The sequence below is a fragment of the Somniosus microcephalus genome, unplaced genomic scaffold (genome assembly GCF_052327205.1).
Source record: "Somniosus microcephalus isolate GS21.2 unplaced genomic scaffold, FLI_Smic_1.0 unresolved_chr1, whole genome shotgun sequence".
In the NCBI taxonomy this organism is placed as follows: domain Eukaryota; kingdom Metazoa; phylum Chordata; class Chondrichthyes; order Squaliformes; family Somniosidae; genus Somniosus; species Somniosus microcephalus.
This window is the reverse complement of record NW_028225179.1, coordinates 96,793,263-96,808,955: the sequence shown is the minus strand read 5'-3', so window position 1 is coordinate 96,808,955 and position 15,693 is coordinate 96,793,263. Positions and strand designations below refer to the sequence as shown.

General features: G+C 46.5%; 2 pseudogenes; both read left to right on the top strand.

The window, feature by feature from the left end:
- LOC147095627 (zinc-binding protein A33-like) overlaps positions 1 to 15,693 on the top strand; it is a 327,589-nt pseudogene that overhangs the window by 218,120 nt on the left and 93,776 nt on the right.
- LOC147095628 (zinc-alpha-2-glycoprotein-like) overlaps positions 1 to 15,693 on the top strand; it is a 35,866-nt pseudogene that overhangs the window by 16,105 nt on the left and 4,068 nt on the right.

Below are 15,693 nucleotides of genomic sequence, written 5' to 3'. Positions count from 1 at the left end.
ATGTCCTAGAGACTCACTCTCTGCTATATTACTACACCCTGACCGATAGGAATGTTGATCTGCCGGAGTATAGTGTTATGGGGCTTTTGGATGGCTGTGAGATGAACTATTGTGAAAAAATATGAAAGTAACTGTTGAAAGTAAGATGCTGGAAGCATTTGGCAAGTGTTACTGGGAAGGATGCACAAACACTCAAGCTGCTTTCCACGGACACATCAAGGGACAGGTTGATAGATGGCTGCAGCAGAACAACCAAACATCAAGTGTGTATATTCGTTTGAAAGAATGCAGCGAAGGACAGGGGACAATTTAACTTGTGGGATAGTGTAGCATCAGCGATATTGAACGGACCACCCATTATACACCCCACCTTATTTACCCTTCCATTGCCTTCGGTAGAAGGGAACATCAGGGGCAAATAATTGGATGTCGCGCAATTTATACCATCTCTGGAAGGTAACATTAACCCAATGAACGATATCGATGATACTGCTGGTGAAATTCAATGTTGGTGGGTGGTGACTGGGCAGTAGAAGCGAGGCCTCCATTTATACATGTTGCCTGATGTACCTTTCCATTCCCTTCACTGTAAAATGGGCCGGGGTATATAACAGGCGGCTTTTCCTCTATCGCTCGTTTAGCAACCCTGCTGAAGTTGAATTTGACTTTCATCGCTAGGTAAAATCAGCTGCTTTTTTTCACCTCAATCGATTTTCTGAAAATGGAACATGGTGTAAAGTGGGCGGCCGATTTACCATTGGCCACATATCACATGGTGATAAAATCCCAACCCCCAAAACCACCAGTGTTTATTGAGTGACATTTGTATTATTACATTTAATTAATGATATTCACAATATTGTTTTTATTGAATGATTTTGCTGGTTGGTCTTCACGTAACTAATCATATTTATTTATTGCAGTAATTTGTAAATATTCAGGCAAAAATGTAAAACAGTCAATATCGGACCAGCCACCCGTTCTACACCTCGCTCGGATTCCCTTTCCATTGGACGAGGTTTATAACAGGCCACTGACCAGATATTTCCCGTTTTGCACTACGGCCGCAATTTAAAATTGCCCACCTGATTGATGGTAATATTACTTTAAGTGAATGATATTAGTAAAACATTTATTGAATGACGTTGATAATATCACATTCATTGAATCATATTGGAAATATTGTGTTTATTGAATTATACTGTCAATATTACGTTTAAGTGTTTTTATTCATATGATTGCATTTGTTGAACGATATTGGTGAGCACATATATATGACTCCTCGTCAGAACCAGAGTCATTTTAAACATCGGAGTTTTCCCGAAGTACAGACTGAGGAGTTGGGCAATTTAAATTGAGGCATCAGAGCGCCACCACCGGAGGAAGGCTGCAATTACAGGTCATCGACCTGAAACGTTAACTCTGTTTCTCTCTCCACAGATGCTACCTGAACTGCTGAGTATTTCCAGCATTTTCTGTTTTTATTTTAGATTTCCAGCATCCGCAGTATTTTGCTTTCGCCCTAAACTATGCTTTCTGGCATGTTATATTATTTATAGCTAAGTAGCAATGTTGATAGTATACTGAGAAGGTCCGAAATAGCGTTGTTTTACATACGGAGTTTTCCAGAAGTACAGTGGCTGTGGAGTTGGGTAATTTAAACTGTGGCATTACAGCGCCACCACCGGCGGGAGTGTGCAATTACAGTCTGCTAACTTTACATCGGCAACTCCCATTTTAAATGTTGGCAAATTGAATCATAAACTTATACAGCACAGAAAGAGGCCATTTGGATTACCGCGCCTGTGCCAGGTCTTTGAAAGAGATATCCAATTATATCAACTCCTCTGCCCTTTCCCCATAGCCCTACACATTTATCCCCTGACATTTTTATTCAATTCCTCTTTGAAAGTCACGATTCAATCTGCTTCCAGTGCCCATTCAGGCAGGGCATTCCAGATCAAAACAAGTTGTTGCATTAAAAAATTATCCTCATAACGTCCATGGTTTTTTTTCCAATTATATTAAATGTTTGTCGTCTGGTTATCAAACTCTCTTCCAGAGGAAACAGTTGCTCCGTATTCACTCTATCCAAGAAAAAACAGACCCAGCCTGGTTATCCTCTCCTGATATGTATACCCTCACATTTCAGCTATCATCCTTGTAAATTATCTCTGCACCCTCTCCAGTGCCTCTATATCCTTTTTATAATATGGCTACCAGAACTGCACGCAGTACTATAAGTGTGGCATAATAAAGGTTCGATACAGGTTTAGCATAACTTCACAACATTTCAATTCTATATTTTTAGCAATAAACCCTTGTGTTTAGTTTTTTTGGCCTTGCTAACCTGTGGCACAAATTATAGCGTTTTGTGTATTTGTACTCTGAGATCCCTTTGTTCCTCTACCTCACCTGGACTCACACCCTCTAAGTGATAAGTGACAACCCTATTCTACCTACCAAAATGTAATACTTCACATTTGTCTGTATTGAGCTTCATTTGCCAATTATTCGCCCATTCTGCAACTTTATTAAAGTCCTCCTGTAATTTGTTGCAGTCCTCCTCGGTAGTCATTTCCCCCCCCCACCCCCACCCCAACCTAGCTTCTTCCACAAATTTAGAAATTGTGTTTTTGATTCCAAAGTCTAAATCACTAATGTAAATTGTGAACAGCAGTGGTCCCAGCACTGATCCTTGTGGAACATCACTATCCACCTTCTGTGAATAGCTACCCTATACTCCAACTCTCTGCATTCTGTATTGAAGCCAGCTATTAAACCAGTCTACTACTAGTACGCTGAATCCGCATTCTCTGATTTCAGGAGTTAGCTTCTAATTAAAAATGTGGACCTCGAGGGTAATCATTTCTGGATTATTGCCCGAGCCACGTGCAAACTGGCATCGAAGCAGACAGAACAGGAGTATTAACAGGGGCCTAAAGGGCTGGTGTGGGAAAGAGTGGTTCCTTTTCATGGACATTGGCACCAGTTGTGTTGCAGGAAGGAGCTGTACCAATGGATGAGGTGAGGTGAGAGTGACTGCCCTTGACATCAAGGCAGCATTTGATCGAGCGTGGCATCAAGGAGCCCTACCAAAACTGAAGCCAATGGGAATCAAGGGGAAAACTCCCCATTGGTTGGAATCATACCTAGCACAAAGGAATTTGGCTGTGGTTGTTGGAGGTCATTCATCTCAATCACATGACATCACTGCATGAGTTCCGCATGGCAGTGTCCTTGGCCCAACCATCTTCAGCTGTTTCATCAATGACCTTCCCTCCATCATAATGTCAGAAGTGGGGATGTCCGCTGATCATTGCACACTGTTCAGCACCATTCGAGACTCATCAGATACTGACGCAGTCCTTGTCCATATGCAGCAAGACCTGGACAACATTCAGACTTGGGCTGACAAGTGACAAATAACATTCAAACAACACAAGTGCCAGGCAATGACCATCTCCAACAAGCGAGACTGTAACCATCGCCCCTTGATATTCAATGGCATTACCATCGCTGAATCCCCCACTATCAACATCCTGGGGGTTACCATTGATCAGAAACTGAACTGGACCAGCCATATAAATACAGTGGCTACAAGAGCAGGCCAGAGGCTGGGAATTCTGCGGTGAGTGCCTCACCTTCTGACTCCCCAAAGCATTTCCACCATCTACAAGGCACAAGTCAGGAGTGTGATGGAATACTCTCCACTTGCCTGGATGAGTGCAGCTCCAACAACACTCAAGAAGCTCGACAGCTTTCAAGATAAAGCAGCCCGCTTGATTGGCACTCCATCCACCACCTTCAACATTCACTCCCTCCACCACCGGTGCACTGTGGCTGCAGTGTGTACCATCTACAAGATGCACTGCAGTAACTCACCAAAGCACCTTCAACAGCACCTTTCAAACCCGCAACCTCTACCACTTAGAAGGACAAGGGCAGCAGATGCATGGGAACATCACCACCTACAAGTTCCCCTCCAAGCCACACACCATCCTGACTTGGACCTGTATTGTCGTTCCTTCACTGTCGCTGGGCCAAAATCCTGGTACTCCCTTCCTAACAGCATTGTGCATGTACCTACACCATATGGACTGCAGCGGTTCAAGAATGCAGCTCACCACCATCTTCTCAAGGGCAATTAGGGATGGGCACTAAATGCAGGTCTAGCCAACCAGCGATGCCCACATCCCATTAATGAATTAAAAATAAAAATGGGACAGACTCCTGCTGATCCGGGATGGGACCCGTGTCCTAACTGAAAGTGTAAATAGGGAGGTGGCAAACGCTTTAAACACTAAGAAGAAGGGAGGGATCTACCAGAAGCGTAAGCAGCCTAAATATAAACAAAAAAAATAGGAAAAAATAAAGTAAGGGAGGACATTGGCGGCAACAGAATAAATAGAGTGATAGAACAGGGTCTAAGAAGATCAATAAAAAGAAATTGCGAGGGAAATCTATTGAAAATTAGTTAAACTGTCTGTACAGAAATGTACACAGGGTCTGTAATAAAACAAGTGAGCTGCTGGGAATAATGCGTTGGGAGGAAAGAGATATCATAGGGATTACTGAGACATGACTACAGAAAAATCAGGACTGGGAAATAAACATTACAGGGTGTAACCTATTTCGAAAAGATAGAGAGAGAAAAGGGAGAGGTGGAGTAGATGTACATATAATGGATAACATAATGGTGGTAGAAAAAAGAGACGTAGATGTCAGCAAGACAAAAATAGAATTCACATGGTTAGAGATAAAAGATAATAAAGGAACAATCAGACTAATAGGCGTAGTCTACCGACCACCTAATAGTAGATGGGAGAGGGAGGCAGAATTATACAGACAAATCAGGGAAATGAGTTAAAACATAGAGCAATAACCATGGGGGATATCAACTACCCCAATATTAAATGGGCATAAGTGGTAGGTAAATTGGATAAGGGCATGGAGTTGCTACAAGGTTTATGGGTCTCCTTTCTAACCCAATATGTAAAACGTCCAAAAAGGGAGCATTCCCTATTGAATCTACGTATGGGGAATGAGCCAGAGCAGATAAGAAAATTAAATAGGGAAAAATATAGGCAATAGTGACCATAATATAATACGATTTAAGATAATAATAGAGAACGACATAAGTATGACAAACATCATTTTGGAGAAAGGCTGATGTTGAAGGGCTCAGAATAGACCTTGGGAAGATAAAATGGCAACAATATTGGCAAACAAGGATGTAGAACGGCAATGGGAATCATTTAAAATGGTGTTCAACAGAATGCAGCAAAAATGTATTCTGCTAAACAGTAAGAACTAGCTAAACACTCCATGGATGAATAAAGACATAAGGGAACAATTGAGCGTAAGGAAAGAGGCACACATTAAGTACATAGAGAGCAGAGGAGTGCATGACAAGGGAGAAAAGGAAGGAATTAGAGAGAAATCAAATAAAACAATTAGGAAGGCAAATAGGAACTATAAAATTACATTATCAAGGAACATATAGCAAAATAGTAAAATATTTTACTGGCACATCAATATAAAAGGAAAGTTCGGATGGGAATATGGCCATTAAGGGATAGACAGGAAAATACCACAGGAAACGATAGGGAGACAACAGAAACGTAAACTCATTATTTTGTTTCGGTATTTAATAGAGAGATAGAAAATGTGGACATGACATTGGATGATGAGATGCGTAATGAGATAAGTGCATTCAAACTAAAAAAGGGGATATATTAAATAAACTAATCAAACTCAAAGAGGATAAATCTCCTGGTCCGCATGGATTGCAACCTTGCATTTTAAAAGAATCAAGGGAAGAGATAGCAGAAAAATTGGCCCAGAACTTCGGGAGACCATGGGTGAGTACACCATGCGTTTGGGGTACTCGCCTATAAGCCCAATGGAAGTGCCTGTTTCCTGGATGCACTGCGCATGCGTGGGAAACCGTCACTTTTGTTCCCCAGAAAGCAGTGGTTAAGAGGTTAAGAGGTCGAACGCGTGCGCAGGAGAGGCTGCGCGTGCGCATCAAACTTACATTTTTTTACAGGTTTTCCCGGGCCGGTAAGTCTCCAGAATTTACACATTTAAAAAGCAGGCGTAAGGCCTACTTTTTACAAGGTAAGTGGTGAATTAATTAAAATTAAACATTTTTTCCACAGTTTTATTATTATTAAATACTTTAAAGAAAGGTAAGGTTATTTTTAGTCCCGTTATAAAATAAAATTGTTTTTTTTTTAATTTAAATTATTCTTTAAAATAGTTATCTTGTGGGAGACTAAGGTCTCCCGCGTAATGAAATAGGCAAAACAGCGAGCTACAAGAAATAAGTCTTTACTCCAACTCTCACAATATAGTGCTCAATTCGTAAAGCCCGCGAACCTGTGATGACTCACGGATTGGTCACCTGCTGGAACCTGATTGGTTTTCCTTCTCTCAGCAGCAGGCAAGTCGGAACATGCCTTATTCCTCTCAGCTTGCAACTGTCTTGCGGGGGGAGGGGAATACAGCAGTTAAAAGAGGATTATACAGGTTAATCTACATACACACAGTGTTTCCCCAATGTGGCCACATACGCCGCCTCAGAATCCTCGCTAACTGTAACAGTCAGTCTCTGCGGTGGTTTGACCAAGCGGCCGTAGCGGCTGTAGTAGCCATCTGGCGTGTGAGGAGGGCTGTCTGGGAGGTGGCCGGTTGGTTCGTCGGCTGTTCTGGCGGCTGGTCTGCCGGTGGGCTGGCTGGAGGGGCTGCCGGCGAAGTTGGGGCGGCGGCCGGGAAGTAAGGTTCTGGCGTGTCTTGGTGCTCTTGTGGGGCCGCCGCCAACGCGGGAGGTCTGCCCCGCCGTGGGGGAAGAGCCGGCCGAAACAGGAAGCTGAGGTCCAGGTGCACTGGTTTGGGGCGGTCTACTTAAATAAGGTCCGGCTTCCCGCCGACGTCGATAAGAAAAGCTTTGTCCCCCATCGCCAATACTGGGAAGGAGCTGGTGTATGGTGCCTGCAGCAGGCCTCAGTGCGTGTCCTGGTGCACGAAGATGAACTCCGCATGTCGTAAGTCTCGAGGCACGTAGGGCGGCTGCGGGCCGTGCTGCAAAGTGGGCACTGGACGGAATTGCTGGGACACATCCTGGTGCAGGGAAAGCTGTCTGGTGCCGACCACAGCTCCGTTGCCAGGGGGAGGAAGTCGCCTGGTACTCTGAGCAGTTGGCCATAGACCATCTCGGCCATGGAGGTGCGGAGGTCCTCTTTGGGTGTGGTACTCAATCCCAGGAGGACCCAGGGTAGTTTGTCGATCCAGCTGGTGTCGGCCAGGCTGGCGCGGAGGGAGGCTTTCAAGGAACGATGAAAGCGCTCGCAGAGCCTGTTGGCCTGTGGGTGGTAGGCTTGCCTGTGCAACTTGGAGCCGAGGCCGGCGATGATGGCATTCCACAAGTGGGAAGTGAACTGGGGGCCTCTGTCCGAGGATATGTCAGTCGGCACGCGGAACCGGGCCACCCATGTCGAGACGAATGCTCGCGCGACGTCGGTCGTGGTGGTGGAGGTGAGGGGAACCGCCTCGGGCCATCTGGTGGTGTGGTCAATGATCATCAGGTGTGTGAAACCATGCGACGGCGGCATGGGGCCTACCAGATCGACGGGGACATGGTCGAAACGCCTCTCGGGCACCGGGAATCACTCCAATGGCACCTTGGTGTGCTGCTGGACCTTAGCGCACTGACACGCCACGCATGTGTTGGTCCAGTCTCTCACATCCTAGTGGAGTCCAGGCCAGACGAACTTGGCGGACATGAGTTTCTGAGATGCACGCATACCTGGATGTGAGAGGCCGTGGATGATGTGAAAAACTCACTTGCGCCAGGCGGATGGGACGACCGGCCTAGCCGAGGGGACTGAGACATCGTACAGGAGGGTTGTGCCGGCTGCGTGGCCGTGGATGTCGGTCAGGGTGAGGCTGCTGGTTGATGTCCTGAGGGCCTGGATCTCCGCGTCGGCAGCCTGGTATCTCGCCATGCTGGCGTAGTCGACGCCCAGGTGCACTGTGTGGAGCGAGGGTCTTGAGAGGCAGTCGGCCACCAAATTGTACTTGCCGGTGACGTGGCGGATGTCCGTGGTGAACTCCGAGATGAAGTTGAGTTGGCGTTGTTGGCTCGCGGACCAGGGTTCAGTTACTTTGGCCATGGCGAAAGTGAGCGGCTTGTGGTCCACGAATGCGGTGAATGGCCGGCCTTCCAGGAGGAAATGGAAGTGTCGGATTGCAAGGAACAGGGCCAGGAGCTCTCTGTCGAACATGCTGTAGGCCTGCTCATTCTTGCGCAGCTGTCGGCTGAAAAATGCCAGTGGCTGCCACGTGCATTCGACCCACTGTTGCTGGACGGCGGCGATGGCGTAACCCGAGGGGTCCGTGGTGAGGGCGGTCTTGGTGCCCGGGATGGGATGGGCCAGTAGTGTGGCGTTGGCCAAGGTGCTTTTGGTCTGGCGGAAGGCTGTCGCCATCTCGCTGGACCAGGTGAGTTGCTCTTTGCCCGTTTTGCCCCTGGTGGCTTCGTAGAGGGGGCGCATGAGTGCGGCGGCCTTGGGCATGAAACGGTGATAGAAATTGACCATCCCCAAAAATTCCTGCAGCGCTTTGACCGAGGTGGGTTGGGGAAATCCGCCAGCGCCTGCACCTTGGAAGGTAGGGGAATGTCTCCCCTTGGCGAGATTCTGTGGCCAAGAAAGTCAATTTGGGCTGCTCCGAACTGGCATTTGGCCGGGTTGATGATTAGCCCGTGTTGGCTGAGGTGCTGGAAAAGAGAGTGCAATTGCACGATATGCTCGGCCTTGCTGGTGCTGGCCACGAGGATGTCGTCCAGATAGACGAGCAGGAAGCTCAGGTCCCGTAGGACGGAGTCCATGAGCCGTTGGAAGGCCGGTGCGGCGTTCTTGTGCCCGAAGGGCATGCACAGGAACTCGAACAGTCCGAAGGGGGTGATGACTGCCGTCTACTGGACGTCTGCGTGGTGGACGGGGACCTGATGGTAGCTGCGAATCAGGTCGACCTTGGAAAAGACGGACTTTCCTGCTAGGTGTGCCGAGAAGTCTTGGATGTGTGGAATGGGATATCTATTGGGCGTGGTGGCGTCGTTGAGCCGTCTGTAGTCGCCACAGGGGTGCCAGCCACTGCCCAGCTTGGGCACAATGTGGAGGGGGGACGACCAGGGGCTTTTCGAGCGGCGGATGATGACCAGTTTCCCCCACATGGCGAATTCTTCCTTGACCACCGCCATCTTGGCTGGGTTCAGGCGTCTGGCTCGGGCAAACACTGGTGGTCCTGTCGTGGCGATCTGGTGCTCGACCCCATGCTTGGCTGCCGCGGCTGAGAAGGTCGGTTGTGTGAGCCTCGGGAAATCTGCGAGTAAGCGGACGTTGTCGTCATGCGCCGGGGCGGAGCAGGACACAACGAGGGCCGGGCTGTTGCTCTGCTGGCAGGCCAGTGAAGCGAAAGTTGCTGCGTCGATCAGGCACCTGTCGCGGACGTCGATCAGGAGTCCGTGGGCACAAAGAAAATCAGCGACCAGCAAGGTATGTGCCACCGAGGCCATCACGAAATCCCACGTAAATCGCTGGCCGTTGCAACAAACCACGGCCCGTCGCTTTCCAAAAGTAGCGATGGCTGCACCATTTGCCGCCATGAGGGGTGGGCCGCTGCAGCCTGCCTGGATGCCAAGCTGGGAGGCAGGAATTATGCTGCATTGGGCTCCGGTGTCGCAAAAAATCTGCGCCCTGAAAGGGAGTTGGTTATGTACAGCAGTATACCTGCGGTGCCGATGGCCATCGTGGTGGTGGGGGTGCAGTCGAGCGGGCCTAGGCGGCGGTGCGGGGCTGGTGCATTGAGCCGGGCGGCCATCATGATTTGATCGAAAGAGCAGGGTGCTCTGCAGCATTGGGCCTTGTGGCAGAAATGCACATGGTAGTAGCATAGTTCTGTGGCCTGGCGTGGCAGCGCGCGCTCGGTGGTGTCGGGGAGCCTTGCGGCTGACAGGCCGAGTTGGGCGACGGCGAAGACTTTTTCCGCGGTGGCTGCCAGTTGTACACAGTCCATGTTCGGGGACCCCGCGAGTGCAGTCTGTACCTGCTGAGGAAGCAGGCTGAGGAACAGGGCCTGAAACAAGAAGCACTGCGGTTCAGAGCCCAGGAGTGCAAGCCTCCGGCTCATCAACTGGGTCGGGGTAGAGTCACCGAGGCCTGGTAGTGAGAGAAGCCTGCGGGCCCTCTCCTCCCTGGACAGGCCGTAAGCCTGCAGCAAGCGGTCCTTAATGGTTCAGTACTTGCCGGCCTGTGGTGGGTTCCCCAGCAGGTCGAGAATTTCGGTGGCGGTGGAGCTTGCTAGTGCTGAGACTACGTGGAGGTACCTTTCTTCATCATCTTGAACCTTGCGAAGGGTGAATTGGGCCTCCGAGTGCGCGAACCAAGCTGGTGCTTGGTGTTCCCAGAAGGTGGGGAGCTTCAAGGACACGGCGCCGGCCGACATCGGGCTGCTGCTGGTTGCCGTCGGGTCATTGCTGGCCTCTGTAGGGCTGCATGATTCGGGGGCTTCAGCCGCCGACATTCGGGGTCACCAGTGTGGGAGACTACGCTCTCCCGCATAAGGAAATAGGCAACACAGCGAGCTACAAGAAATAGGTCTTTACTCCAACTCTCACAATACAGTACTCAATTCGTAAAGCCCGTGAACCTGTGATGACTCACGGATTGGTCACCTGCTGGAACCTGATTGGTTTTCCTTCTCTCAGCAGCAGGCAAGTCTGAACATGCCTTATTCCTCTCAGCTTGCAACTGTCTTGCGGGGGGAGGGGAATACAGCAGTTAAAAGGAGATTATACAGGTTTATCTACATACACACAGTGTTTCCCCAATGTGGCAATGCCGCAATCTCATGTAATTTATAGTTTATTTAAAAATGAGATTTTTAAAAACATTTATTTGAAGATTTAGTGATGTTTTGGGGCTCGTTGTATTTTTACGTTTTGACAAACTTATGAATGGGCATTTCCCTGCTCTGATTGGCTCCCCATGGCCCACGTGATCCCAGGGGATGCATCGAACTAACTGCGCCCCTGGGATACGCAAGCACTGAGTGCCTGCAGTTGGAGCAGGCCCAGGATCGGAATTCCACGGGGGCCCGCAGCTCAACACCTGGCGTGCAAGTCCAGTGCAGGTTTGGGGCTTACACCCGTGGGAAGTCCTGGACCCGAATTTCTGGGCCAATACTACACATACTTAATAATTCATTGGAAAAGGTCTAGTTCCTGAGGACTGGTGGACAGCTATTGTAATACCTATATTTAAGAACGGGGATAGAACATGTCCAGGGAATTTTGGACCAGTCAGCTTAACATGGTTGGTAGGAAAAATAATGAAAGGAGAGAATAGAAGAAAATCTAGAAAAGAAAATCATAATAATGACCAGTAAGCATGGATTTCAAAAGGTAAAATCTTACTTGACCAAAATTATGATTTACTGAAGAGGTAGCAGAGAGAATAAACAATGGTAATGCAGTAGATGCCATTTTCCAAAAGGCCTTCATTAAAGTTCCACATAATAGACTAATTAATAGAGTTTGTGAAATTGGAGTCAGAGGACACATAGCAGAAATGATCACTAGCTGGCTTCAAGACCAAAGCAGAGAGTACAGATAAAGGGTAGCTATTCAAAGTGGCACAAGGTGGGTAGCAGTGTTCCACAAGGATCAGTGCTGGGACCACAGCTGCTCACAATTAACTGTATTTTAACGATTTCGAATTCGGAATCCAACAAACAATTTCTAAATTTGCGGGTGATACCAAATTGGGGTGGGATGGTCAGTGCTGAGGAGGACTGCAAAAAAATTACTGGAGGAGATTAATAAAGTTGCAGAATGGGCAAATAATTGGCAAATGAAGTTCAACACAGATAAATGTGAGGGACTGCATTTTGGTACGAAGAATAGGGAGTTCACTTATCACTTGGACGGTGTGAGTCTAGGTCGGGTAGAGGAACAAAGGGATCTCGAAGTTCAAATACACAAATCATTAAAAGTTGCGCCACAGGCTAGCAAAGCCATTAAAATGCAAACCAAGCACTAGGGTGTACTTCTGGAGGGATAGTATTGAACGGTAAGGGCATTATGCTATACGTGTATCGAACTTTGGTTAGACCACAGTTAGAACACTTTGAACTGATAGGGATTGATAATGGACAAAATTGATATAAAATGTGACAACAACATGGAAGGTTGTGTGGAAAGGCAATACATACGCCTTCTAATATAACACAAACAGATTTATAACTTAACAGCAAAATGTATTCAATGTGGGAAGCAGAGCAGTCGCATTCGTTGGAGCTCAGCAGTTTCGCTGGGAAATACAAAGCTAAGTCCGACATTGCCACCACCGGTGGGAGAGTGTAATTACAGCATGACCAGCTTGCAGTCGCAGCTTCCTTTATAAAGGTGGTCACAGGAACATAGAAAGTGAAATGTTAACACAAATGTAATAGAAATATGACAACAGGATGCATGCTTTTGTGGACAGGAATTGCACACGCCTCTAACATTGTATAATGTTATACTCAATTTGCTGTGGCGGTGCATATGTGAGGGGAAATTTTAACTTTTTGTGACAGTGTAAAATCAGTAATATTGGATCGATCACCCATTGCACACTCCGCCCAATCTTCCCTTCCAATGGGGCCATAGTGAATTGGCAGCCCACTTTACATCTTTGAAGTCAATAGAGAATAATGGGAGAATTGTAAACCGGGCTGCTGACAAGCTCTGAGCACATTCATAGGCGCATTGCATGTAATATCAGGGACTTGAAGTTGATTCACAGCCGACATTGGTTAGGACACTGTTGGTGTTTTACACGCAGTTCTGAGCAAATATTACAGCAAGAATATTAAAACCATGGAAAAGTGCTTCACTAGAACGAGTGATTGTAGTTATAAAGAAAGAATTGAAAATGTTGTATTATCACAGAAATAGACAAAGTTAGGGGAGGATTTGAGAGGTTTTCGCAGATACATAGGTATTTGAGAGGGTAAACAATGAATGATTGTTCCCCTGTTGGTGAATTGCTAATAAGGGGCACACAGACACGAGAAGAACAACGGTAAAAATTAGAATATTCTCCATTGGAATATGCAATGCTACTAGACATAGACATAGAAGATTGGAGCAGGAGTAGGCCATTCGGACTCTCAAGCCTGCTCCGCCACTTAATGATATCATGGCTGATCATCCAAATTCAGTAGCCTGTCCCTGCTTTCTCCACAAAGCCCTTGGTTCCTTTACCCTGAAGAAATATATGTAACTCTTTATTGAATATTATTAATGAATTGGCCTCAACTGCCTTCTGTGGTAGAGAATTCCATAGGTTCACCAATCTCTGGCTGAAGAAATCGCTCGTCATCTCAGTCCTAAATGGCTTACCCATTATCCTTAGACTGTGACCACTGGTTCTGGAATCTCCCGCCATCGGGAACATCCTTCCTGCATCTAGTTTGTCTAGTCCTGTTAGAATTTTATAAGTTCCAATGAGATCCCCTCTCATTCTTCTAAACCCTAGCAAACAGAAGCCCAATGGACCCAAGCTCTCTTCATACATCATTTCTGCCATCCCAGGTATCCGTCTGGTGAACTCACTCCGTGGCAAGAACATCCTTCCTCAGATAAGGCGAAGGAAACTTCACACAATACTCAAGGTGTGGTCTCACCAACGCCCTGTAAAACTGCAGCAAGACATCCTTGCTCCTGTACTCGAATCCTCTCTGTATGATGGCCAACAAACCATTTGCCTTCTTAACTACCTGCTGCACCTGCATGCTTAGCTGCAGCGACTGTTGCACAAGGGCACGCGGGTCTCGTTGCACTTCCACTTTTCCCATCTTTTGCCATTCCAGATAATAAGCTGTCTGCCTGTTTTTGACACCGAAGTGGTGAACCTCGCATTTATCCACATAATACTGCATCTGCCATGCATTTGCCCAATCACGCAACCTGTCCAAATCATACTGGAGTTTCTCTGCATTGTCCTCACAGCACACACGCCCACCCAGCTTTATGATGTCAGCAAACCTGGAGATATTACATCTAGTTCCCTCGTCTAGGTCATTAATATATGTTGTGAATAACTGGGATTTTAACACCGATCCCTGCGGTACCTCACTATTCACTACCTGCCATTGGAAAAAGACACGTTTATTCCAAATCTCTGCTTCCTGTCTGCCAACCAGTTATCTATCCAAGTCAGTACCTTACCACCAATCCCATGTGCTTTAACTTTGCACGCTAATCTCTTATGTGGGACCTTAATAAAAGCCTTCTGAAAGTCCAAATACACCACATGCACTGGTTCTCCCTTATCTATTCTACCAGTTACATTCTCAAAAAATTCCAGTAGATTAGTCAAGCATGATTTACCTTTTGTAAATCCTTGTTTACTTTATCCGATCCTGTCACTGTATGTCCAAGTGCTATGCTATTACATCTTTTATAATGGACTGTAGCATTTTCCCGACTACCGATGTCGGACCTACTGGTCTAAAATTCCCCGTTTTCTCTCTATCACTTTTTTAAATAGTGGGTTTAACTTAGCTACCCTCCAATCCATGGGAACTAATCCAGAGTCTATAGAATGTTGAAAGATGGCCAGCAATGCCTCCAGTATTTCTAGGGCCACTTCCTTAAGTATCCTAGGATGTAGATTAGCATGCCCTGGGGATTTATCGGCCTTCAATCCCGTCAATTTCCCTAACACCATTTCCCTACAAATACTGATATAATTCTCTTCCTCCTTCTCATTAGAAACTATGTTCCCCGACATCTCTGGGAGCTTATTTGTGTTCACCTTTGTGAAGACAGGACCAAAGTATGTATTGAATTGGTCAGTCATTTCTATGTTGCAAATTATAAAATCCCCTGATTCTCAATACAAGGGACCTATGCTTGACGTCACCAATCATTCTATCTTCACATATCTATAGATGCTTTTACATTCAGTTTTTATGTTCCCTGGAAGCTTACTCTCATACTTTATTTTCACCTTCTTAATTAATCCCGTTGTCCTCCTTTGCTGAATCATAAACCTTAATCATAAATCATAAATCATATGTCCTATCCTTGGATCTTATGCTATCTCTAATTTCCTTTGTTTGACACGGCATTTTTTAAATTTTTTATGCCAAACAGGAATGTATAAATTCTGTAGTTCATGCATGTGATCTTTAAATGTTTGCAATTGCCTATCCACCGTTAACCGTTAAAGTTACGTTCCCCAATCCAACCAACCAACTCACGCATCATACAATCATTGTTTCCTTTATTTAAATTCAAGATCATAGTCTCCGAGTCAACTACTTCACTCTCTATCTTAATGAAGAATTCTATTATATTATGATTGCTCCTCTCTAAGGGGCCGCGTACAACAAGATTGCTAAATAATACTTTCTCATTACTTAATACACAGTCTAAGATGGCCTAATCTCTAGTTGATTCCTCGACATGTTGGTCCAGGTAACCATCCCGTATACACTCTAGGAATTCCTCCTCCAAGGTAGCGTTACTAATTTGGGTAGTCCAATCTATATGTAGATTAAAATCACCCATGATAACTGTTGTGCTCTTATTGCACACGTCTCTAATATCCCGTTTAATGCCATCCCCCACCTAAGCTT